Source organism: Anomaloglossus baeobatrachus, chromosome 3, assembly GCF_048569485.1.
Source record: "Anomaloglossus baeobatrachus isolate aAnoBae1 chromosome 3, aAnoBae1.hap1, whole genome shotgun sequence".
Lineage (NCBI taxonomy): Eukaryota > Metazoa > Chordata > Amphibia > Anura > Aromobatidae > Anomaloglossus > Anomaloglossus baeobatrachus.
Window position 1 is genome coordinate 654,450,036 of NC_134355.1, and position 26,604 is coordinate 654,476,639.

Sequence of the window (26,604 nt, forward strand, 5' to 3'; positions counted from 1 at the left end):
TTTGCAGCTCATCATGGTTAGCAAATACCGGCCAGTTACTGTATATTAAGTTATCAAATATTAGTAAACAGAGAAAGATTTTGGAACTTCAAACTATACTAAAACTTGTTTACTGTTACAATCTGGTGGGACAGCGCCTTTATTTCGTCAGTTTTTTGTTGTATTTTCCAATTTTTAATCCCTGATGGGATTGACGATGAGTGCTGCACTCTCATATATGTCTTCACCAGTGTGGACCCAGGTGGACCAGTGAAAGCACCCCTAGAGGTGCGAAACGGTACCGTCGTCCTACGTGCTCTCTCCCCTCCCTCTCCCCCTGGTGCCATTGTCTCACCTGTCTGCATGAAGCAAAATTAAAGTCTACATATGTGACGCCCTGGGCAAGACAGGGGTCACAGGTCATCACACCCCCACACCCTACACCCCAGTTAGGCACATTCAGCTAACCCAAAATCCTTGTTGCCTTCCTCCAGGTGCTGATGTTCACACCAGGGGGTGGGCCAGGCGGTTGGCTCCGCCCACCGAGGAGTACACAGCCCTGGAGGCGGGAGGAACCAGGCAGATCAGTGTTAGAGTCAGCTCAGGGAAGAGCTAGAGTGAAGGAGTAAACAGTGAAGTGTAAAGAGAGTGAAAAGTGACAGAAGTAAAGCCTGAAGTTGGTCCGGCTGTGTGCCAGGACAGTGTCAGCAAGGTCAGCAGACGGCGGTGATTGTCTGGAGGGGTGACTGCTCGGAGGTTGCTGGAAGGACCGCGGATGGGTAGTGGCCCGGCGGTCTGGAGCAGTATACAAAGGACAGTCAGCACCAGGGCAGGGGCCTTTCGGATCCCGGCAAGGCTAGGAGTCGCCATAATTTGCCAAATCCGTCAGTGAAGGGGACGACTGTCTCCAAACAACCAAGTCCCGATTTGAAGGCAACAGTCCAACCATTGAGGAGAGACACCGCCACCGCCAGGGCACCAGTTTCTCAGGGCCAGCGCCTGCGGGCAAAGTAGGGCTCCTCCGGCCAATATCCAAGCCGGGGAGCGGGTTACCGGTGGGAACCCATCGCAACCATCATCAACATAGGTGCAGGACAGAGGGACCGTCACCGTCACCTACTGGGGAAAGCAAGTGCAGCCGTCCGTGGGAACCGTCTTTCCAGCCGTGTGGTTTACCAAAAACTGTGTCAACGTCTCAGGCTGAGTGAGTACCACAGTGCCGCAAGGCACAGCGCTGCCCCCGCGTCCCTGCACCCCACCAAGCCCTGCATCTCCCACCTCATCACTGGGCCCCGGGATCACCAACCCCTACCCACGGAGGGGCAACACAACAACTGGCTGCTCATACCATCCTTCCCGGGATCCCCATACAGAGCAGCGGTGGTGTCAACCAAATCACCACAACCGTGGGTGGCGTCACGGACAATAGACTATATCCCAAAACCCAATCCCCTTTCACTCACGGGTGAGGAGTGCCGCTCGAGACCCCCGGGATCCGGCCCACCGCTCGAGCCACCACTGAGCAGCAGCAGCCGGACCCGAGCAGAGGGGTGAGCGCAGTGCTGACACCCTCCTCCCCGCCCGCGACAACTTGGCATCACGAACAGGATCTTACCGCTCTGCCGTTGGGTAGAGGTGCGCCTTGTAACCGCCGGAGGTATCCGGCTGAAAAATTTCAGAAGCCGCCATCTTTGGCGCGAAAAGTTCCCGCTCGACCGTCTTCTCGAGTAGCAGAGGCGCGAAGGCCAAAACCCCGCCCGATAGGGGAGTGGCTGAAGAGAAGCTAAGGGGGACGCGATGGCGGCTGGCTGCATGTGAGAGCAGCTATAAAAGCAGGGACGCCAGGACTCTGCAGACATATTGTTCCTGGGAAAAGCCGCCAGCAGCATGTGGATGCCGTCCCGCAACACCGTAGCCCCCGCGCCTGGAACCGCGGCGTGGGTGGAGATCCGGACCGCGCAGCTCTACCAACGGCTGCAGGTTAAGATGCAGCTCCTCATGGAGGAGTGGGAGACCGACATGGCGGACGTTATAGCGACCGTGCGGAGACGCGAGGAGGAAGCGGAGAAAGGGAGGGTGAGTGACCCACGCCCCGATGCCCTTGAAGGGTCGGTCATCGCGGCTGCGGGACCCGGTCCAAGCCCTCTCCCCCCGCTGCCTCCCTCGCCACCCGTCTCGGAAGCTGTGACCCCGCCACTAGGCCTGCTACCACCGCAACCGGTAGCATCACCCAGCATGCCCGCCCAGGCGGGCCGACCTGTAGCCGGAGCCCGTAGTCGAGCGGAGGTGCTGCCTTGGAAGGCTCCGAAAACCGCACCGGAGGCGTCGCCAGAGAAAATTCCCGAGCCGGAGCCGATGACCCGCTCCAAGCCGGAGGCCCAGCTGCGGAAAGCCCCTGTGCCCATCCCCCACACCTCGGCTGAGGTAGCGCCGGGTTGTCGCTGCAAGGTGGCGCCCAAGGCCAAGACACCGCGGGACTTGTCGCCCAGATCCCTGACAGTGGGCAACATCCAGAATGTCCCGCGGGGCCCGACCCATGCGCCGGAGCTCGCAGCAGCGCCGTATTGGGACAGGGAGCCGGTACCGCTGGGCCTGGAGATCGGAGAGAGAGAAAGGAAGAAGGCGGAGCTGGTGGCCCGAGCCATTAGAGAAAAGGAGAACCTCCGGCAAGCAACATTCCGTGTCCGGGGACCGCTGTATGAAGGACAGGTGAGGCGGTTTGATGTCCGCCGGGGCTATGGGTTTATATACGAACAGGGCCTGGAGGTCGAAGTGTTTATAGCCCGGCGGGATGTGAATGCCCACCTGCCCGAGGAGCACCCCGGCCGTAACCTGATGCCGGGTGACATAGTACAGTATACCCGGCACTGTGGAGAGAGGGGGTGGTTTGCCCTAGATGCCAAACTGAGGGGCAGCCAGGAGAGCCGAGTGAGTCCTGCACCCTCTCCCTCAGATGAAGCTGAAAGTCCGGAGTAAGGGCAGCGGATGCCCGCTGCAGCAGTCCCCGTTGGGACCCCCTGTTTGTTTGTTGAAAAAGAATGATAAGCAAAAATGATTACCGAAGTTTCATCAGATTGTCTACAACCGTGATTGTAAGAAAACCGGCTGTTGCCGGCACCGTTGTCCCCAAGGGGACCGTTTAAAACGTTTGCATGAGGAACTGCTCATGGACAAGCCCGTGAACTTGCAGGGCAACCACAAACGTTAGTGGCTTGTAAATAAGTTGTTTTACCGTTACCGTTTCCGCAGTTGCCGCCTCCGGAGAGGCAGGTTGGAGGGAGGGCCCTCAGCAGAGCAGGCTGGGGCCCAGCCACCACAGGAACCGGTGGCTACCCTCTGGAGGGGAAGGACAGATCCCGCTCGGGTAACTTGTGCTGGACTTGGGTCAAGGGGTGCTGCCTGGGTTTTAGGGGCAGCATCAGGGCCAGGTTGCTTGGGTGGGAGAGAGCGGAAACCGTAACCGTAAACCGTTATGCAACGTTTAAGAAAAGTGCCTCCCGATATGGGAAGATGTTATAAAATGTAAATATGTTACCGTTTACCTTTTATATATTTTTCAGAAAATAAAACCGGTGTTGGACGGGCAGCCCGCGGACGGTCTGCATTTTGCTAAGGGGGAATGTGACGCCCTGGGCAAGCCAGGGGTCACAGGTCATCACACCACCACACCCTACACCCCAGTTAGGCACATTCAGCTAACCCAAAATCCTTGTTGCCTTCCTCCAGGGGCTGATGTTCACACCAGGGGGTGGGCCAGGCGGTTGGCTCCGCCCACCGAGGAGTACACAGCCCTGGAGGCAGGAGGAACCAGGCAGATCAGTGTTAAAGTCAGCTCAGGGAAGAGCTAGAGTGAAGGAGTAAACAGTGAAGTGTAAAGAGAGTGAAAAGTGACAGAAGTAAAGCCTGAAGTTGGTCTGGCTGTGTGCCAGGACAGTGTCAGCAAGGTCAGCAGATGGCGGTGATTGTCTGGAGGGGTGACTGCTCGGAGGTTGCTGGAAGGACCGCGGACGGGTAGTGGCCCGGCGGTCTGGAGCAGTATACAAAGGACAGTCAGCACCAGGGCAGGGGCCTTTCGGATCCCGGCAAGGCTAGGAGTCGCCATAATTTGCCAAATCCGTCAGTGAAGGGGACGACTGTCTCCAAACAACCAAGTCCCGATTGAAGGCAACAGTCCAACCATTGAGGAGAGACACCGCCACCGCCAGGGCACCAGTTTCTCAGGGCCAGCGCCTGCGGGCAAAGTAGGGCTCCTCCGGCCCATATCCAAGCCGGGGAGCGGGTTACCGGTGGGAACCCATCGCAACCATCATCAACATAGGTGCAGGACAGAGGGACTGTCACCGTCACCTACTGGGGAAAGCAAGTGCAGCCGTCCGTGGGAACCGTCTTTCCAGCCGTGTGTTTTACCGAAAACTGTGTCAACGTCTCAGGCTGAGTGAGTACCACAGTGCCGCAAGGCACAGCGCTGCCCCCGCGTCCCTGCACCCCACCAAGCCCTGCATCTCCCACCTCATCACTGGGCCCCGGGATCACCAACCCCTACCCACGGAGGGGCAACACAACAACTGGCTGCTCCATACCATCCTTCCCGGGATCCCCATACAGAGCAGCGGTGGTGTCAACCAAATCACCACAACCGTGGGTGGCGTCACGGACAATAGACTATATCCCAAAACCCAATCCCCTTTCACTCACGGGCGAGGAGTGCCGCTCGAGACCCCCGGGATCCGGCCCACCGCTTGAGCCACCACTGAGCAGCAGCAGCCGGACCTGAGCAGAGGGGTGAGCGCAGTGCTGACACCCTCCTCCCCGCCCGCGACACATACACCGCAGTGTGCTGCCAATCTCTTCTTTGGGGAGTGTAATTTTCCCAGTTGAGCCTTTCTAATCTGTGCTGATTCACGTAGAAAGCACCTCTGGCTCTTTTTTTCTTTGCTTGAAACTGTCTTCCACAACCTCACCAAGTTGGCTGTTCCTCACCCAGTTTTAAAGAAGAAGCCCCATTAACGGTTTTCCTTCCAAACCTGTGTAAATAGTAGTGTAGTGTGTATGTGTTAATATACTCACTGATCGCCATCTTCCCCAGTTTCCAGCTCTGTTCCGCTCCTCCGTAATACACCGTACGCTTTGTCTCGGAAGTGTCTGTTGCAAGGTAAGTCTACAAAGAGTCAAAATGAGTCTCCATTGAATTACAGACTTCCCGCTCAAGCATCAACTCCCAAAAAGTCTGAAATTCCCATCACATGACTCAGAAGAGAAGCATATTGGCTCTGGATGTCGGAGAAGATGGCAATTGTTGAGAATATGAACACACTACAGTATATGGACATTTAAATAGGCTTACAAAAAGGTTCTTTTCCATACTTCTGACACTGAGTTTTATGCTGAGGACACAAGAGAGTTTTTTTCTTCTGATGACTCTTTCATGAAGGACATATTTGTGCAGGTGTGTCTAAACAGTAGAACAATGTACCACAACTTCAGAGTCTGCTAAATGTTCCTGAAGGTCTTTTGCAGTCAAGCCGGGGGATCTGATTTGCCTCTCTAGCAATCCTATGAGCAGCTCTCACAGAAATTTTGCTTGGTCTTCCAGACCTTATCTTGACCTCCACTGTTTCTGGTAACTAACATTTCTTAATTACATTTCGCACCAAGGAAAGGGCAACTTGAAAATGTTTTTCTATTTTCTTATAGTCTTCTCCTGCTTTCAATTTCAGAGTGCTAGGCAGTTGATTAGAAGAACCCATTTCTGCTGTTTTTTGGCATAAAGTTAGAGTAGACTGAGTTTTTATAAAGCTGTGAAATTTAGATCACCTAGCCTTTCCTAACGATGATAGTGAACACAACATAACCCTAAGGCCATGTGCTCATGTTGCATTCTGGCGTGACAAATAAAATGCAGTGTTTTGTCACTGCATGTGCGTTTCAAAACGCAGCCAAAATGCTAATTTTGGATGCATTTTGAATGCAGAATTGATGCATTCTGGATGCTGGCTCTATCATAGAGAGAGAGGGAAAAGCATCCAAAACGCACAAAAGAAGTGTCATGTTGCTTTTTAGAACGCATCGATTTTGTCAAAAATTTGGCATCCAAAACGCTGCGTTTCTAAACGCAACGTGTGCATGGAATTTCCTTAATTCTCATAGACTTTGCTGGGGACGCAGAACGCATGCATTTACGCTGCAGTTTAAAACGCTGTGTAAACGCATGAAAAAACGCAACGTGCGCACAGACCATAACAAGCTAATTAAGATCTCAAACCTTGGTCAAAATTATCAGAGCACATAACTCTCCAAGGGTGTCCAAACTTTTCCATTGACCTTTTTATAATTTTTAAAATGTAAAAAAAAATCTGGCGGCTTAAAATACAAAGGAAATGTGTCATGTTTAACTTTACGCCGTTTAGAGATCACTTCATGTTCAACTGTTCACAATAACAATAATTTTAACCAGAGGTGCACAAACTATTGCATGCCAATATATATATCAAAATAATGATAATTATCACCTGTCTGGTAGAATTGGTCACTCATACATCTGATTATAATCCTCCAACATTCCTGACTTTGTACGTGTTAGCGCAGAAGAATCGATGCTGCAGTTTGGGATGGGATTTAGATTTCTCATTTGTTCACTCACTTCGCATTTTGTAAACACTTCTATTTTTTAGAAACTTTTTTTTCTCAGCAGCATTTTTTTTTTCGCACATGCTTAAAACTTTTGCATAGTATTGCATATGGATGGTGGTATAGACGTGCAGTAGGACTTGAGCAGGGGGCTGCGTTGCTCTCACCGGAGGTGTGGTCTTCCCCTGGATATTAAGGATACAGCAGACCCTGCAGGATTCTGCCAGACATTTCCAGGACTCGCTGCGGACCTGGAGCTGGGACACTCACAAAAGGGTAGGAACTATATGAAAGTGTCTGAAGACATTAAATTGTGGATTTCCAGCTGCGGCTGCAGATCCTGACGTCTCTTCTTCTTTAGCTTCTTGAGTAGAATTTATGGAACGGGACATTTTTATCCTGAGTTTCAAATTCAAATATTCTTTACTTTTCTGTATGAGGTTGATATGCAGATTCTAATATATGGTGGAACCAGAACTGATTGGAAGGAACATTTTGCCTATATGTTTTTCCTACATTGACACATTGTGCATTTATCCCCATCCTCATGCTATAAAGGTCTGGTCCTTCAGTATTTTCTGCTGCTGAAAAACTACAAGTCTCAGCAATCTAAGAAGAAAATTTGGTCTTGTGCTCAATATTCTGTGAATTGCTCCTAAGTCTGCAGGATAAGGCTTTTGTGGTTGTAATGAGTTTGTTGTGGTGTGTTTTTTTTTAAATCACTGTAAAAAAAATTTTTTTTGTCTCTATTGCGGTACCTAAAAAAAAAATGCATTAAGACGGCAGCGACTTGTGAACGCATCCTAAGGAATTAAATGTTTTTCCTACATTGACACATTGTGCATTTTTCCCCATCCTCATGCTATAAATGTCTGGTCCTTCAGTATTTTCTGCTGCTGAAAAACTACAAGTCTCAGCAATCTAAGAAGAAAATTTGGTCTTGTGCTCAATATTCTGTGAATTGCTCCTAAGTCTGCAGGATAAGGCTTTTGTGGTTGTAATAAGTTTGTTGTGGTGTGTTTTTTTTTTTTTTTAAATCACTGTAAAACATTTTTTTTTTGTCTCTATTGTGGTACCTAAAAAAAAAAATGCATTAAGACGGTGGCGACTTGTGAACGCATCCTAAGGAATTAAATGTTTTTCCTACATTGACACATTGTGCATTTTTCCCGATCCTCATGCTATAAATGTCTGGTCCTTCAGTATTTTCTGCTGCTGAAAAACTACAAGTCTCAGCAATCTAAGAAGAAAATTTGGTCTTGTGCCCAATATTCTGTGAATTGCTCCTAAGTCTGCAGGATAAGGCTTTTGTGGTTGTAATGAGTTTGTTGTGGTGTATTTTTGGTTTTTTTTTTAAATCACTGTAAAAAAATGTTTTTGTCTCTATTGCGGTACCTAAAAAAAAAATGCATCAAGACGGTGGCGACTTGTGAACGCATCCTAAGGAATTAAATTATCTCCTATTAATTGAAGAACTACAAGTCTCAGGTAGCAGAAAGGGGACTCCAAGCTGGTTTTAAGGGTCAGACACTGTAAACTTTTGCTGGGACTTGTGGTTCTTGGCTTTGCAGCACATTACGTTATTTGTGGTGTTTACAATGTAGTTTATGGGTTCAGTTGAAATGAGGGAAAAGTTTGAGTTTTTGGGGTCCGGCGGTTTTCACCTCCATTATTATCATGACTTGCATTGATTACCATTGGACGATAGTTGGTATGTGTGGCTTACGTGGCTACTACAGGGCAAATTAGTGGTCCACCACATCAAGGTTGGGAAACATGGAGGCCCCAGGGGTCCTGAGCATTTATTATTGAGGGTCTAGTAAATTTCTAAAGTCAGTCTTGCTCTCGGTATATGCAACTATACCCAGCTCGTCCTGATCATCCACAGCGGCCTGGATAACCGGACCCCACTAATCAATGTATCATCACCCACCCAACCTTCTATTTATGCCCACCATGGGGCAATGAACCAAGTTACAGGCAGATAGAAGGTCGCAGCCGGCATCACTTTGATTTCAGTCCCATTCATCTCATCCGTACGCCGGCGTACCGACTGAATGTACTTTGTGCCAAATACTTAGTTTAATTTGCACCTTTTTTGAAGTCTATTTTATGTGTCCACCATTTTTTTTTACATTTAGCAATTTTGGTGTGGGTTTCTGTTGGCGGACAATTCAATTGCAACTTTTTAAAAAGTTTTTGGTGCAAATTTACACCGGTCCCCAACCCCATTTTTGCATCTTTTTAGGCCACTCCACTTTTTCATGCTGTATTTTTTCTATCTTCTCTGAATTTTGTGGGGGGTTTTTGCTGCGTTTTTGGATGTTTTTCCTTATTTTTGATGGTTTTTGGTACCTTACTATCACAGATTAGTTTTCACTCCTATTTTTCATGCTGCATTTTTTCTATGCAGTAGCAATCTGCTTTGAATTTTCTGTGGTTTTTTGCAGTGTTTTTTGGATGTTTTTCCTTATTTTTGATGGTTTTTGGTACCTTCCTATCACAGATTTTTTTTCACTCCTATTTTTCATGCTGCATTTTTTTCTATGCAGTAGCAATCTGCTTTGAATTTTCTGTGGGTTTTTTTGCAGCGTTTTTTTGGATGTTTTTCCTTATTATTGATGCTTTGATGCTTTTTGGTCATTCATCATCACAGATTTTTTTTTCCACTCTACTTTTTCATGCTGAATTTTTTCTGCTCAGTAGCAATCTGCTTTGAATTTTGTGGTTTTTTTTGCTGTGTTTTTAGATGTTTTTCCTTACTTTTGATGCTTTTTTGGTAATTTATTATCACAGATTTTTTTTTACTGTATTTTTTCGTGCTGCATTTTTTTCTACGTAGTAGCAATCTGCTCTGAATTTTTTGGGGTTTTTTTTTCTGTATTTTTGTATGTTTTACCTTATTTTTTATGCATTCTTGTACTTTTTTATCACAGATTTTTTTTCATACATTTTTAGTACAGAAATAGACAGAATCTGCAGTCAAAAAAGGCAAAAGCTTTTTCAGATGTGTTTTTCCAAGCTCCATAAGGAAAAAAATGCACAAATCCTGAAATGCAGTGTGCAGGAGTTTTCATGAAATCACATACACTTTTTTTATGCAAAAAAAAACACAAAGGGAAAAACTCAGGGGTTTTTTTTTTGCTTCATGAGAACATGGCCTAATGGTGAATTCCCACATTTTTTGTAGAATTTTAGTTTTCATGCAACTGAATGGGGTTGTTTCAATTGTAATTCATATGTAAATCACCATGAAATTAATGGTGCTATAATAAATAATAAATAATAATAATAATAATAATAATAAGACAGAACTTTTGGTAATAAAATCTGCAGCAAATGCGCAATGTATGAACTTGGCCTTAGAGTAAAAAAAAAAAAAAAAAGAAACGCAAGATCCTTTTAATATGGTTGTAAGCTTTGCCTGTTAGTAAAATGATAGAACATTTGGAAAAATCGCTAATGTTGAGGTTGAACTATAAGGCTGTGTTTCTGATGTGTTTGTTGTAGAGTTTTTTTTAAAAAACATCGCTGTAAAATTTTTTTTTCTATTGCGGTAACAAAAAAAATGTAGCAAGGCGACGACTTGTGAGCGCATCCTAAGGATTTTAGTCCATAAATAACATTATCTCCTATATCATCTCTGGGGTCTGCACTGGGGTCCTTACAATTATGATAGCGGATTGTGGTCTTCACAATTAATATATCAATAGTTCTTAGGTTTTATTTGGGATTTTTGGCACCTGCTGTGGTGCAGGACGACCCCCAGACTCCCACGTCCTCTACCTTCTGGATTGCAGCTGTGTTTCGCTCACGTTGTTGATGTTCTTGATGTCTAATGATAGAAACGTGCTGGACGCCTTCCCTTGTGCGCAGGAAATGGAAGTGACTAGCGGGACACCCTGCTGTTCAGGAAGGCAGGATATTATGTGCTGAAATCCTCTGTGACCCCTGCACCAGCCATATCTGTTCTCTCCATTTCATCATCGTACAGGACAATATCTGTCATCGTAACATCATGGCGCAGAACTAAACTGTATCATGTCATAAGCTACTTTCCCATCTTTACAATCTGTGCTTAGAGAGAAAAAGAAAGCATGATAAATATAATTCTACCAAATAATAGCTCCATATAGTGCACTTATACCAGAACATGAGTGTCATATAACAGCAGAATACAAGTCCACAAAACAAGGGCTTCCATTATGCCCACATAAGTTTTTCAAAGTGTTTACAGCTGTTCACTACCAGGGTAAACAGCTGATTGGTGGGGAGCCACGTGTCGGACCCCCGCCAATCTGACACTGATGAAATCTCCTATAGAATAGTCATCAATATCTTATAACCAGATAACGCCTAGAAGAGGATATGGGCAAAGAGTAATACTGCTCCTCTGCTCTACAAAGGATGGCAAGGAGGAGACAATAACCTGTGCTGTTGAGTCTTGTGAAGGGGACCCAATTATTGTATTTTATAGAGCTTCCGCTATTTAATGTAATGCTTAAATTATCCATACTGTGCTTAAATAATACCACCATACTGTGCTTAAATAATACCACCATACTGTGAGTAAATAATACTACCATACTGTGAGTAAATAATACTACCATAATGTGCTACAATAATACCACCATACTATGCATAAATAATACCATCATATTGTGCATAAAAATACCACCATACTGTGCATAAATAATACCCTCATACTGTGCATAAATAATACCACCATACTGTGCATAAATAATACCACCATAATGTGAGTAAATTATACTACTATAATGTGCTTTAATAATACCACCATACTGTGCATAAATAATACCACCATACTGTGCATAATAATATCACCATACTGTGCTTAAATAATACCACCAATACTGTGCTTAAATAATACCACCTTATCATGCATAAATAATACTACCATACTGTGAGTAAATAATACTACCATAATATACTACAATAATACTACCATACTGTGAGTAAATAATACCATAATATTGTACATAAAAATACCACCATACTGTGTTTAAATAATGCCACCATACTGTGCATAAAAATACCACCATACTGTGCACAATACGGTAATACCACCATACCATTCATAAATAATACCACCATACCATGCATAAATAATACCACCATACTGTGGTTAAATAATACCACTATACTGTGTATAATAATATCAACATACTGTGCTTAAATAATGCCACCATACTATGAATAAAAAATACCACCGTACTGTGCTTAAATAATACCATCATACTGTGCTTAAATAACAACTCCATATATTGCCTAAAGGTTACTACTATAAGGTGCAAAAGTAACAGACCCATACACTGACTAAATATTACCACAATACTGTGCCTACATAACAATGTCTTACCGAGCTGTCTGGAGTTTTTGGTTTGGCGCCTTATTCTGAGTCATGTGGTAAGGCTCATAAACCGCTCAATATTGACTGAGTACTGCCACAGATCAGGTCCTCTTTCTCTCTATTTTTGCATACTGAGGTTAAGGAATTGCACTATGGTTGTGTAAACTGTTACTGTCATGCTGTGCATAAAGCCTGCTTTACATGTTTCAATATGTCGTGCGATCGCACCCGCCCCCATCGTTTGTGCGGCACGGGCAATTTGTTGCCCGTGTCGCACAATGTTGTAACCCCCCATCACACGTACTTACCTCCCGAACGACCTCACTGTGGGCGACGGACATCCACTTCCTGAAGGGGGAGGGACGTTCGGCGTCACAGCGACGTCACACAGAAGCCGCCCAATAGAAGCGGAGGGGCGGAGATGACTGGGACATAACATCCCGCCCACCTCCTTCCTTCAGGATTGCCGGCGACCGCAGGTAAGCTGTGTTCATCATTCCCGGGGTGTCACACGGAGCGATGTGTGCTGCCACGGGTACGATGAACAACCGGACGTTCGATTTTTAGAAAATGAGCGACGTGTCAACGATGAACGAGAAGGTGAGTATTTCTGCTCGTTCATAGCTGTCACGCGCTACGATATCACTAATGATGCCGGATGTGCATCACTTACGACGTGACCCCGACGACATCTCGTTAGGTATATCGTAGCGTGTAAAGCCCGCTTAAGACTCCCTTCACAAGTCCATGTCTCCCATACATGTCGTGTCCATTTTCACACGTACCATACATCCATGTGACGTGCACCGGAAAAAACACATGACACTGAAGTCAATGGTATTTCGTGTGTTAAAGATGTGCAAAGATAGATAAATAGAGGGATAGATAGATGGATAGATAAAAAAAAGAGATGTCAGGAACATCACCGCTCATCACTCAGTGGTGTGACTTTCTTGACCTCACTGTTCATCCCAACCCCCAGGTCAAAGAGAATGCTGCGAGAGTTGGGACTAGCTGCTGCTCAAACCCTATGGAGCCTCGTTCTGAGCCTCGTTCTGAGACTCCATAGACTTTGATACAAGCAATCGAGGAATGGCATGGAAACTCCTGGATTACGTCAGATGTGGGAACTTTACTTTCTAATAAATTGGTGAATGAGGGAGTCTCTTGTTTTTGGTAATACCTCTTCACACACTGCAATAAATAATCTGCATTACACTATGCTCACATCTAGTGCTCACAGAATATTACCACGACAAGGAAACATCACAGGGAGTGATGGGATAACTGGTGACCAGGGCTCCTAAGCTGGCCCTCATGCTAGGGCGGTCCTAGCTGTCCCTGATCTCAGAGATAAGTCTGATGGTGACAATATCTGGGCCGCCTTCCTTGCCCTGCTCCTGTGCAGCCCTGATCTAATACCCCTTCTGCCTCACCCCAGGGGAGGGTCGGGACAGAAGTGGTAGAACCCACAGATAAGAATAAACAGGGGAAACCAAAACTCAATCACACAGCACGTTCACACAGAGGCTTTAGACAACAAGTGATAAGTAGAAAAATAAGAGCAGGGAGGAAACAACAAGATGAGAGAACTTCACAACAACTCCACACACAAAGTAATACAATCACCAGCAGGCCTGGGATACAACAGCACATGGACCGTGTGTAGCTAAAGCTATAGTCGGCATGGAAAGACAGGCTCCTCCATCTTAAAAAGGTAGGGAGTGACTTTGATAGGTCTCTCACAACATGTGATCCAAAAGGTAACCAGCAGATTAGCAGAAATTAACTCCTGCAAGTCTGATCACTAATGACAACACAGCTGGTCGACACTCGATCCTGTCTGTGTAACTCAAAAGCACCAAAGGAGGCACAGTGTGGAGTGTCAGACTCTGCTGTGTGAACCAGGTCAGATGCCACCATGACACTTAGTGAATTTAGGGCCAAATACCGTGTGATCGAAACTCAGTGATCTCAATTTAACTAGAAAGATGTACTCCAGTCTGTGAGCCGAGAGGTGCGCCAAATTGATTAAGAGGTGCATAGCTATACAATACCGCAATAATACTGCCAAACACTATCCACAAATGATGGTGGTATTGAGCCTAAATCGTGGCAGGTGCTCTCTTTCGATGTTAGGAGTGGGCCTTCACATTAATGATTTTTGCGGCTCTCTCCAATCTATAACCCTGGTAGATGTCTGCACATTCCTTTCGGGTGTCCTAATCTCCGGTCCTTCCAGTTCACTATCAGAAGAGCAGTTACTAATCCACTAATGGGTCTCTACGTGCTCTCAGATCGGGCTGATTTATGGCCAAGCCTTCTGCCAAACACCTTGTAAATTCACCATTTCCTTTGTGGATAAATTACAGATAGAAACAAATCCAGTAAATGCCAAGCACAAAACTCTCCAGGAACCAGAGAGCTCGGAGTAGAAGACAGTGGAGTATGAATCAGTAGATTGGGGGGTGTACAGAACAGATGGCCAACATTGTCCCCCCCTTCCACCAGCACCACCACTCGTGCTGCCGTCATAACACTCCCCCACCCAAAACAGGAGGACCTTGTGTTTATGAACCACTCACCTCTGTTTATGGACCTCTCGGCCGGTATTTGTTGGTGTCTCGTTGTCTTGGAGAGAAGTCCTGCACCGGTTCTCACCATCTATATAAAATGTTGTTTTGATGCTTCTACACAACAAAGAGCTCCATTTCTCCAAACGTAAAGTGTTTGAAAGTGCTCATAGTTCCTGCAAATTACTCCCTTCTTCACATATTCAGTATTTTATATGCGCTCTATATGTAAAGAATATCTCCACAATACACCTCCAGGAATTGTCTGACCTCCCATCCTACCACCATAGATGTTAATATGGAGTCAGTCTCCACTTTGTAGATATAACAGCTTTCACTCTTCTGGGAAGGATTGCTACAAGATTTTTGACGTCTCCGTGGGAATTATTGACCCTTTATTCTAAAGAGCATTTGTGAGGTGACACTGATGTTGGGGAGGAGGCCGGGCTCATAATCTCCATTTTAGGTGTCATATGGGGCTGAGGTCTGGGCTCTGTGCGGACTGTCATGGTCTTCCGACCAAACTCCCTCAACCACGATTTTATGGACCTTCTGTACTGGCCATAATCATGGGGAACAGAAAATGGCCTTCCCTAAACTGTTCCCATAAAGATGAAGCTACAATTGTCCACAATTTCTTGTGCTGAAGCATTAGGATTTCTTTTCACTGAAACTAAGGGGCCAATGCCGACCCCTGATAACAAGCCTACAGCATTATCCTCCTCCACCAAATGGGGCAACAGGCAAAATGCAGTCAGGCGGGTAACGTTCTCCTGGCATGAAACCCAGACTTGTTCATCAGCTGCAGATAGAGCAGTGTGAGCCATCACTACTCAGAACACATCTCCTTTAGAGTTCAGTGGGGGCAGCTTTACACTATTTCATCGAACACTCGGCATTGTGCTTGGTGATGTATGGCTCGGTATTGTGCTTGGTGATGTATGGCTCAGTATTGTGCTTGGTGATGTACGGCTCACTATTGTGCTTGGAGATGTACGGCTCGGCATTGTGCTTGGTGATTTACGGCTCAGTATTTTGCTTGGTGATGTACGTCTCAGGATTGTGCTTGGTAATGTATGACTCGGCATTGTGCTTGATGATGTACGCCTCAATATTATGCTTGGTGATGTACGCCTTGGTATTGTGCTTGGTGATGTACAGATCAGTATTGTGCTTGGTGATGTACAGTTCGGCATTGTGCTTGTGTGACGCCCTGGACTAGCCAGGTAGTCACAGACATTACACCTTACACCCCTTCCCCTGGACAGTAACACCAGTCAAACAAAAACCCTTGTTGCCTCCCTCCAGGGTCTGATGTCCACACCAGGTGGGGCGGAGCCAGGCGGTTGGCCCCACCCACCGAGGAGTTCACAGGCCTGGAGGCGGGAAAAGTGTCAGATTCGTTTTGGAGGTGAAAGTGTGAGGAGTAGAAACTGCAAGTGTCTGGGTCGGAGCCCAGGCACTGACAGCAAGGTTGGCAGACGGTGGTGGCCATCTGCAGGAGTTAGTGGACCTCTGCAGAACCGTAGGACCGGGGTCGGGCGGTGGCCCGCCGGTACCGAACTGGGGAGTGGAATGAAGCTAAGCACACAGGCAGGGCCATCGGACCCCGACGAGGCTTGGAGCTGCCGACAACGGTCAAATCCGAGTGTGACCGGAACGCCAGGGGTTTCCTACAACAAAGACCCGACAAAAGGCAACAGTCCACACCGTGAGGATATACTGCCACTGCCATAGGCTAGAGATCCAAGGGCCAGCACCTGCGGGCAAAACGGGCTCCTTCGGTACCTATACATCGGGGAGCGGACTACCGGTGGGCAACCACAGGAGTCAGAACATTCTAACCAGGTGCAGGGAAAGACAGCCACCATCACACTGTCCGGGGAGAGAGCACAAACACTGCAGCCGGCTGTGGGACCCGTCCATCCAGCCGTTTGGTTTACCAGAGACTCTGTCATTGACTGCCTGAGTGAGTACACCAGTGCCATCCGGCACCGCGCCGCGCTGCCCCTGCAACCCTGCACCCCAGCCATCCAGCCTCCCCGTTACACCACCGGGCCCTGGGATCACCAACCCCTACCCACGGAGGGGACAACATCCTAGCTGCTCCCTACCATCGCTCCCGGGATCCCCGTCACCAGCAGCGGTGGTGCCCTTTATCACCACGACCCGTGGGTGGCGTCACGAACTATCTCCCTAAACAAACCACCCCCTTTTCACTCGTGGACGAGGAGCGCCGCTCGAGTCCCCGGGTCCGGCCCACCGCTCGAGCCACCAAGCAGCAGCAGAAGCCCCGGACCCGAGCGTGGCGAGCGAGTCCCCTCCGCCCGCGACAATTGGTGATGTACGGCTCAGCATTATGCTTGGTGATGTATGGCTCGGCATTGTGCTTGGTGATGTACGGCTCAGCATTGTGCTTGGTAATTTATGGCTCATCATTGTGCTTGGTGATGTACGGCTTGGCATTGTGCTTGGTGATGTATGGCTGCAGTTGTTCAGCCTTGAAGCCCCCGCCGGGCGCAGTGTTTGTGCCAATGTTACCAAGAGAGGTCTGGTTCAACTGGTTCAACTGATCGCTTATGAAAAGGTCTTTTATTACCACGATACCACACAAGAAACATCTCATGATGGTTAAAACCAGGGAGCAGTCTGAAATCCTTTGTAAACTTATTTTTGCAAAACATATTGATGGCATTGTTTACAGAAGAATTTCTAATTTCTAATTTCTTTCAGTAGAAGATTCTGGTGAGCACCTTTAGGGCCATAATCCAGAAGTGTAAAGAATATAATTTCACCATAAACCAGACATAACCAGGTATTCCCCACAAGACTTCAGACCGAGGAGGGAAAATAATTATCAGAAAAGTTGGCCAAGAGCCAAGAACCACTGGTGGAGAGCTACAGAAAGACCTGGAATCAGCATTGTTTAGAATAAAGCAATAAATAATGCACACAATCTCCATGGACTGTATGCACGAGCAACTTGCAAGACTCAATTGCTGAACAAAAAACATGTTCAAAAGCGATTCAAGTTTGCTCACCAACATTTAGAGAAGTCTGTGAAATACTGTGAGAATATAGTCTGGTCAGATGAGATCAAAATTGAACTCTTTGGATGTCATAATACACCTAATGTTTGGAGGCCAAAAGGCAAATCACCCCAAAACACCATACAAAAGTAAAGTTTGTAGTTGGGAACATCATGGTGTGGGGCTGTTTTTCAGCATACGGCACTGGCAAACTTCATATAATTGGAGGAAGGATGAATGGTCAAATGTACCGAGAGATTCCTGATAAACATCTGCTGCCATCTACCAGGATGATGAAGATGAAACAACGGTGGACATCTCAGCAAGACAATGATCCCAAACACACAGCCAAGAAAACTCTCAATTGGTTTCAGAGGATGGAAATAAATCTGCTAGAATGGCCGAGCCGATCGCCAGAGCTGAATCCAATAGAAAATATATGGAAGGCGCTAAAGCCCAGAGTTCATAAGAGAAGCCCCGGGACCTTTAGAATTTGAATAGTGTTTGTGTGGAAAAATGGCCCAAAATGAAACCTGAGCAATGCACGCAAATAGTTTCTCTATACCAGAAGCGTCATGAAACTTCATCACTAACATAAGCTATTGTATGAAGTATTAATTATATTTCAGGAAGTGTGTTCAATACTTTTTCCTTGTGGCATTTCTCATTATTACTCATCTCAATATTTATGAACATTTTATGGTTTGATTTCTTTGCCTGTGTGGATTGGATGGCTTGTTACTGACATCTGATGAGAACTTTCTGTATTTTTTGCATTTCTGCACCTATAGAAATATATTTACTTAAAAAATTGGTGACGTGTTACATACTTATTTCTGCTGTGTATATACTCTATATAGTCTACCACATGTACTGTTGGGTTTATTGATCAGGTCCTTTCTCCTGGTTCGTTGCCTGCTCTCTTACGAGTAAATGTCCATCTGCCCACAGCAACCTAAAGGGTGCTTTACACATTGCGACATAGCTAGCGATAGCTAGCAATGTCGTAAGCGATAGCACCCGCCCCCGTTGTTCGTGCGACATTTGGTGATCACTGTCGTAGTGAACATTATCGCAGCGTCACAAGCACATACCTTTTCAGCGACGTCGCTGTGACCGCCGAACAATCCCTCCTTCAAGGGGGAGGTGCGTTCGGTGTCACTGCGACGTCACTAAGCGGCTGCACAATAGCATAGGAGGGGCGGAGATGAGCATCGAGAACATGCCACCCACCTCCTTCCTTCCTCATTGCCGGTGGACGCAGGTAAGGAGATGTTTGTCGTTCCTGTGGTGTCACACATAGCGATGTGTGCTGCCGCAGGAACGACGAATAAGCGGAGACCTCTACAATCAACAATATTTTGAAAATGAACGACGTGTCAATGATGGACGATTTGGTGAGTATTTTCCATCGTTAACACTCGCTCGTTGCTGTCACACGCAACGGCGTTGCGAACGATGCTTGATGTACTTCACGGAATCCGTGACCTCGACGATATATCGTTAGATACGTCGCTGCATGTGATGGGGCCTTTAGTCTCCTCTTAGTTGTAGAATCTCAGAGCTGGAGCCCAATCTCTTGTTTGTAGTTTATGACTCCGTTCTTGGTTGAAGGCCACGGCTTACTATATTATTCAGTCTCTTTATCAGTTATGAGGAACGTTCCTTTTGATCTTTTTCGTGGCGTAGCTCTAAAAACAAATAAGCTGCAAAAAAGCTTCAGAAACAATTGACTTAGTTGTTTTGGCACTTGTCGGTGGCGGGTAGGGGGCACAGCTCTATTACGGCCGCCATCTGAGGACAACTTTAGTGGTTACAAAGTTACTGGATTTCCCCATTAAGCGAAATCTGACTCCTCAGATGGAAAAATCAGAATAGTGTTTATATAAAACTGCGTTTTGTGTATCTGACATTTTCCCAATGACTGAGGGAAATTTCATGTGCGATGTGAAGCTGTGCGGTGTGACAGCGTCACCAGCCCTTATCTCGTGTGTGCAGTTATGGGGACACAATTCGCCGCCGCTGCCTTCTGTAATGTCAATAGTTTCACAGGGAGATATTGCTGGTTACGTAAAGATTGTCTACCACGTATTGTCTATGCTTCCGCTCCAGATGAATGCTCTATTTTTATCCCCTTATTTTCTCCTCCATTGTGTACAATGAGCGCGGGGCTTGGACTCTCCGGAGTAAGTGCTACTTTCTCATAAAATAACGGAGACCACCAGACTCGTTTTTGAGCATTCTTTTTTTTTTCTTGCCTTCGTCAACAAGCCATAACTATTACATCTTGCTGATGAGATCAACTGTGACCTTGCGACATGACTGTCATGGTTGCAGGGCTCAGCCGTATACAAGACCTGCTTCAGCTGGATGTGCCTCCAAGATGCATATCCAGCTGAAATGCATTGTGGTACAGAGACCCATTGGGTCCCTGCACAGCAATGCATGCAGCTGGCCAAACAGAGGTTGGCAGCTGACGTTGGCGGTATCATAACTTGGGGCTCATGGCAGGGATGTTATGCGTCGCCATTGCAGGTATGTTGATGCAATGCTACGTTTGAAGGGGAAAAGGAGTACAATGTTTTTGGTTTGTTTTTTGGGGGGTTATGCATTAAAGGGAGAACGATGATATATACCTGGAAGGGATCAGGATAAGGACATATATACCAGGATAAGGCCCAAGATGGGGGACATAAATACCAGGATGGGGCCCAAGATGGGGGACATAAATACCAGGATGGGGCCCAAGATGAGGGACATATATACCAGGATGGGGGCCAAGATGGGGGACATATATACCAGGATGGAGCCCAAGATGGGGGACATACATACCAGGATGGAATCCAAGATGGGGGACATAAATACCAGGATGGGTCCCAAGATGGAGGACATATTTACCAGGATGAGGGACTTATTTATAAGGAATTGGCCCAAGATGGTGGATATATATATGCCAAGAAGGGGCCCCGGGTGGGGGACATATTTACCAGGAAGGGCCCAGGATGGGGGGACATTAGTCCAGGATGGGGGATATTATTGCATAATGAAGTGGGAGGGGGCATCACTTATGTCTTTATAGAATTTAGAATGGTACAGGGGTCCACACATTTGCCCAACAAATGAAGTGGAGCAGGTAAACATTTTGCACCAGGCCCCATTAATCCCTAGTTATGCTACTGATTAAAGTGGTATTAAACTTATAAAGTTTATTTGTATACTGTTGATATAAAGTTTACACACCCCTCTTAAAGTGACAGTTATTCATCATGCAAAAAATAATACCAAGGAGAATCATTTCAGATTTTTTATCTTTTCATGTCACCTGTAATATGTACAAATCCATTGAGAAACAAACTGAATTCTTTTCAGGTGGAAAAAGAACTAAAATAACGCGGTTTCATAAATATCCACACCCTTAAAGGAAACCCCTCACCAATTTTTAGGTATATAAGCTGCGGCCACCACCACCGGGCTCTTATATACAGCATTCTAACATGCTGTATATAAGAGCCCAGGCCGCTGTGACAACATAAAAACACTTTATAATACTTACCTAATGGTCGCTCTGTGGTGGATGAGGGCCTGATGGGCGTCTTCGTTCTCCGGTGCAGGCGTCTCCCCCTTCGGCCATCTTTGGCTGCTTTCTGAAGCCTGGGTGCATGACGCGTCTATGTCATACACACTCGCCGGTCCTGTGCATGTGCACTACAATACTTTGATTGGACCCATCATGCACCGCGGCTAGAGAAGAAGGAAAACAAAGATGTCCGAAAGAGGCGGCTCCGGCACCGGACAACGGAGACGCCCATTAGGCTCTCATCCACTGCAGAGCGACCGTTAGGTAAGTATTATAAAGTGTTTTTTATGGTGTACACAGCGGCCTGGGCTCTTATATACAGCATGTTAGAATGCTGTATATAAGAGCCCGGTGGTGGTGGCCGCAGCTTATACACCAAAAAAGTGGGGACAGATTCCCTTTAACCCCTTCACGACCAATGACGGATATATCTGTCATGGATCGTGTGAGGTCAATCCCCGCCCCCTGCCATGGGCAGGTCGCGGCGATCCGCGCACATATCAGCTGTTTTCCTGCATGTTACGAGTGGAATCGCATTCCACCCGCAGCGTTTAACCCCTTACATCTCACTGCCAAAGTCTGGCAGCGAGATGTATATGCGCGCGTCCATTACTTTCACTTACCGCCGCCCCCACTGGAAGTCAAGTGCGTGATCACGTGACTTTTGGTGGTTGCCATGGTAGCACAAGGTCATGTGATGATGCCAGTAGCTAACATGAGTCCCTTTCTCTCAGTGCTATGATATCAGGAACTCCCGGCAAATGAATGATAAATCACTCAGGAAACATATAATTGTTCGCCATATACACAGTATAGATGAAAATGATTTTATACATAGTATACAAAGGCAAACTTGCCAGAGAAAACAGGCATACATGTATACAAAGGTAAACTGTGGATCACGTGTAACATTAATCACCACATGGACTTATAATATATTACACGCAAAGGCCAAATCAGCCACAGAGAAAACTCGAAAGGAACAATGTCCAAAGGGATAAATATACCTGTTTGGAGACCTGGAGGCCTGGACCGGCGTTCACCCGACGGCCGTTTCGGCGGGAAAAGCCTTCGTCAGGGGGCACCACTCCCCCTGATGAAGGCTTTGCCCTAGTCTTTTCCAAACCTATACTTAATGATTTTTCTCATCATACTATGTATTTAATATCGCTAACATGGATTGGTTGAGAGCTGTTCTTATTATTTTTTCCTTGTAGATCTCCAGCATGTTAATTCTTTCAATGCTTTTGCATAGCTTATTTTCTGCCCATTTATATAAATGGAAAAAAAAAAGTATCAGAAATGCACACAAAAATGCCCATATTTTTCAGTGATTTTTTCCTGCCAAGAGACACGTTTTTGGTGCAATAATGTCTGCTGCAAATACTTAACGTTTGCACATACCATTAAAATCTTCCTCAAAAACTATTAACTCCGCAAAAACATGGAGTTTCTGTCCAAAAAAACTAATCGAAAAAACCCAAAGACTAAAAATATGAAGAGCAAATTGGCTTTACATTAATAATGAACTAAAGAGCTTTTTTGGTGGATTTTTTGGAAGAGACACATTCTAAAGAACTCCGTCAAACAATCCTCTAACACATATCCTTAGGCGAAGTGCACACGACATCTTATAAACTCAGGGAAACCTGACAAGTTTTTCAACCAAAAGTCACTTCAGGAAATTAGTTTCTTTACCTGAAGCGTCCATTGTGTAATTTTTTCGGTTGTTTCATAAGCGTTGCTCTTTTGGTTTTAGCCTGTGGCAATTTTTATTTTTAGCTTTTTTCAATGGTTTTTGGTGACATCTTTCTTTATTGTCATTTTTTGGTTCTTTTTTTTTTTTCTTACTCGCAAATAGTTCTTAAAGCAAAAATAATGGTAAAACGCTTCAAAATGTCCACTCATCTTTCAGGCTTGTTTTGAGCTTTCCACTTGACTTGTGTTTTAAAGTACAGAGCATCTTCCGAGAGTAAAACTCAAAAAGAATTAAGCTTAAAGTGCCTAAATAATTTAGAGGATGAGACAGAAGGATACTACTATATGTAGTTATATTATTTACAGGGGGAGACAAGGAGACAGTGCTATCTGTTCTTACATTTTTTAAAGGATGAGTCAGGCAAGTATTACCAGCTGTAGTTACATTATTTTCAGAGGGAGACAAGTACACAGTACTGTTTGTGCCTATATCATTTAGAGGAAAAGACAGGATAGTTCTACTGTCTCTAGTTACATTATTTACAAGGGGAGACCAGGAGACAGTACTATCTATGCTAATATAATTTAGAGTATGACCCAGGAAAGTACTGCTATCTGTAGTTACATAATTTAAAGGGAGAGACAAGTAGACAGCACTGTTTGTGGCTATATAATTTAGAGGAAAAGACAGGATAGTTCTACTGTCTGTAGTTACATTATTTACAAGGGGAGACAAGGAGACAGTACTATCTGTGCCAATATAATTTAGAGAATGAGACAGGAAAGTACTGCTGTATATAGTTACATAATTTAAAGGGAGAGACAAGTGAACAGTACTGTTTGTGCCTATATCATTTAGAGGAAAACATGGATAGTTATACTATCTGTGGTTACATTGTTTACAAGGGGAGACCAGGAGACAGTACTATATTTGCCAATATAATTTAGAGGATGAGCCAGAAAAGTACTGCTTTATATAGTTACATCATTTAAAGGGAGAGACAAGTATATAGTACTGTTTGTGCCCATATCATAGGGAAGAAAAGACAGGATAGTTCTAATATCTGTAGTTACATTATTTACAAGGGGAGACCAGGAGACAGTACTGTCTGTGCCAATATAATTTAGAGGATGTGCCAGGAAAGTACTGCTATCTGTAGTTACATAATTTACAGGGAGAGACAAGTAAAGACTACTATCTGTGTTTATATCATTTAGCGGATGAGACAGGAAAGAACTACACTTCTTCGAGGAATTGGTCAGAGCCGCCAATTCTGCGCACCTGTTGGAGGTGTGTAGCGCATACTGGCTTCCTCATTTACATCTTCTGTGAATGACAGCTTATTATCTTTTTTTGTGGAATGGTGGGAAAGTAGATGGAGTCACGACCATCATACTTCTCTTCTTCATCCCCTATGTCCTATCTCTCCCCACTCTACTGGTTTGTACTCCCCATTCTCTCCCCTTTTCATCGTTTCTTTTTTTCTTTTTATTAAACATAAATTGTATGTATTATTGAGAATTTAGAACATTTAATGTTAAAATGAATTTTGTATCTGAGTTTGTTTATTCTTGTAAACTTAGAAAGCGCTATGTGAACATATATCCTAAGGCTGTGACAAACCAAAAAGTGACAAGAAGGTCACAAACCAAAAAGTGACAAGAAGGTGACAAACCAAAAAGTGACAAGAAGGTGACAAACCAAAAAGTGACAAGAAGGTGACAAACCAAAAAGTGACAAGAAGGTGACAAACCAAAAAGTGACAAGAAGGTGACAAACCAAAAAGTGACAAGAAGGTGACAAACCAAAAAGTGACAAGAAGATGACAAACCAAAAAGTGACAAGAAGATGACAAAACAAAAAGTGACAAGAAGGTGACAAACCAAAAAGTGACAAGAAGGTGACAAACCAAAAATTGACAAGAAGGTGACAAACCAAAAAGTGACAAGAAGGTGACAAACCAAAAAGTGACAAGAAGGTGACAAACCAAAAAGTGACAAGAAGGTGACAAACCAAAAAGTGACAAGAAGGTGACAATCCAAAAATGTTGCAAATTTTTAAAATGTCTTCACCGTATAAATAGAAAACATAAAACTATGCAAGTTTAGTATCGCTGTAATCGTGCTGTCCTGGAGAATCATATTGCCAGGTCATAATGAAAGCACAATCAACAGCGTGAACTACATAACCCCCAAAAACAATGTCGGAGTTGTGCTACTTCACTACAATTGGAATTTCCACCCCCCATTTTCCAGTAGATTATTTGGTAAAATAAGTGGTGTCATTCAAAGCTGTAACTATATCATGTCACTAAATGTCTTCATTGTTATAGCCTATAGGGACTGGTGTTAGAGTCCAGTATGTGATCATTACATTTCCCTTTTAACCATATAGATATTGGGATGTAATTCTCTGAACATGCTCTAGAAACACATATAATTCTCACTTTTAATGATGATAGCGCAGATAGTACTGCATCCATGTTTCTAATTTCTAATAAATCATTTAAGCACGGATAGTACTCTCTCCTTGTATCTAATTTTCAATAAATTATATAGGCACAGATAGTACCGACTCACTGACTTCCAGACTAGGCTCACCAACACTGCATGTTTTCAGGATTTCCTTAGTATTGCAGAGGTGATAATTTAATCACCTGCACAGGTGATGATTCCAACTCCTGTACAATGGTAAGGGGATCCTGAAAATGTGCACTGTTGGTGGGTTTTGAGGACTGGCTCTGGGGAACACTGATGTAAAAAATAATGAAGAAATAGATAGTACTACCTTCTTGTCTCACCCAGTAAATTATGTAACTTAAGATGGCAGTAATAAAAAGTCCTTCGTCCATATCACCTCATTCACTAGATAACTCCACTTCTCTCAAAATGATGTACTGACATAACAACGGTGTAATGAATAATTGTATGCACACTGTATAGTGCTTTCAGTCCAACACAATGTAAATAAACTCCTGCTCTACAATGTTTGCAAATGAGTGCCTTTGATAACAGTATAGCATGCTACAGAAGGCAATATAAGTGTGATGACATCTGTAATCACAGATAGTACTGCCTCCTTGTCTTTTCATGTATTTATTATTGACACCAAAAATACTGCCTCCCTGTCTCGTCATATAATTGTTTAAGGCACAGATAGTATTATTGTCATGATTCATGCACGGCTCTGACGTTCCTGAGCCGGTGCATGTATCCTGCTTTCGGGAGGGGCCTGTTTGCTCTGGCCTCGTTCTGGGGGTCTCGCCACTATATCTTGGTGCTGCTGCCTCTGAGACGCCACAAGTGATATTTCCTTTTAGGCTATGTGATCTTTTCCTGTGAGAAGTACTCTGTTTTGGGTCCTGTTACCCGGTACCGATTGTCCTGACCTGTGACCCTTCTGCCCGATTTGACCTCAGTCCCTCCTGCCCTGCCTGACCTCTGTCCCTCTTGTCCTGCCTGACCTCTGTCCCTCCTGCCTGTTCTCTCCTCCTTCTGTTCTGCTCGACCTTTCCTCTGTACCTCCATGTCTTCCGGATTCCAGTCCTGCTCTGTGTCCTCCACCCGCTCCGCCTTGTTCACTTGTTCTCCCGCCATCCAACCTCGGCTCTGTTTCTTGACTTCGGCTTGTTTCCTCCCTGGTACAGACGTGACATCCTGGCATTGACCCTTTTAGTTTGACTATACCTACGCTGTGTTTGTGACCTCTAGTGGGCTTATGAATTATTGCACTCAGGAGTAGTTTTTACC

At 45.1% G+C, this 26,604-nt stretch overlaps 1 protein-coding gene across 2 annotated transcripts in view; it reads left to right on the top strand.

Moving 5' to 3' along the window:
* Positions 1-6,844: 6,844 nt before the first annotated feature.
* Positions 6,845-26,604, top strand: part of LOC142296985 (adhesion G protein-coupled receptor F5-like) — a 316,164-nt gene continuing 296,404 nt past the window's right edge. For both annotated transcript variants that reach the window (XM_075341170.1, XM_075341172.1), the window contains exon 1: positions 6,845-6,882. The gene's annotated coding sequence lies outside the window, so the exon portion shown is untranslated. The remainder of the gene's footprint in view (positions 6,883-26,604) is intronic.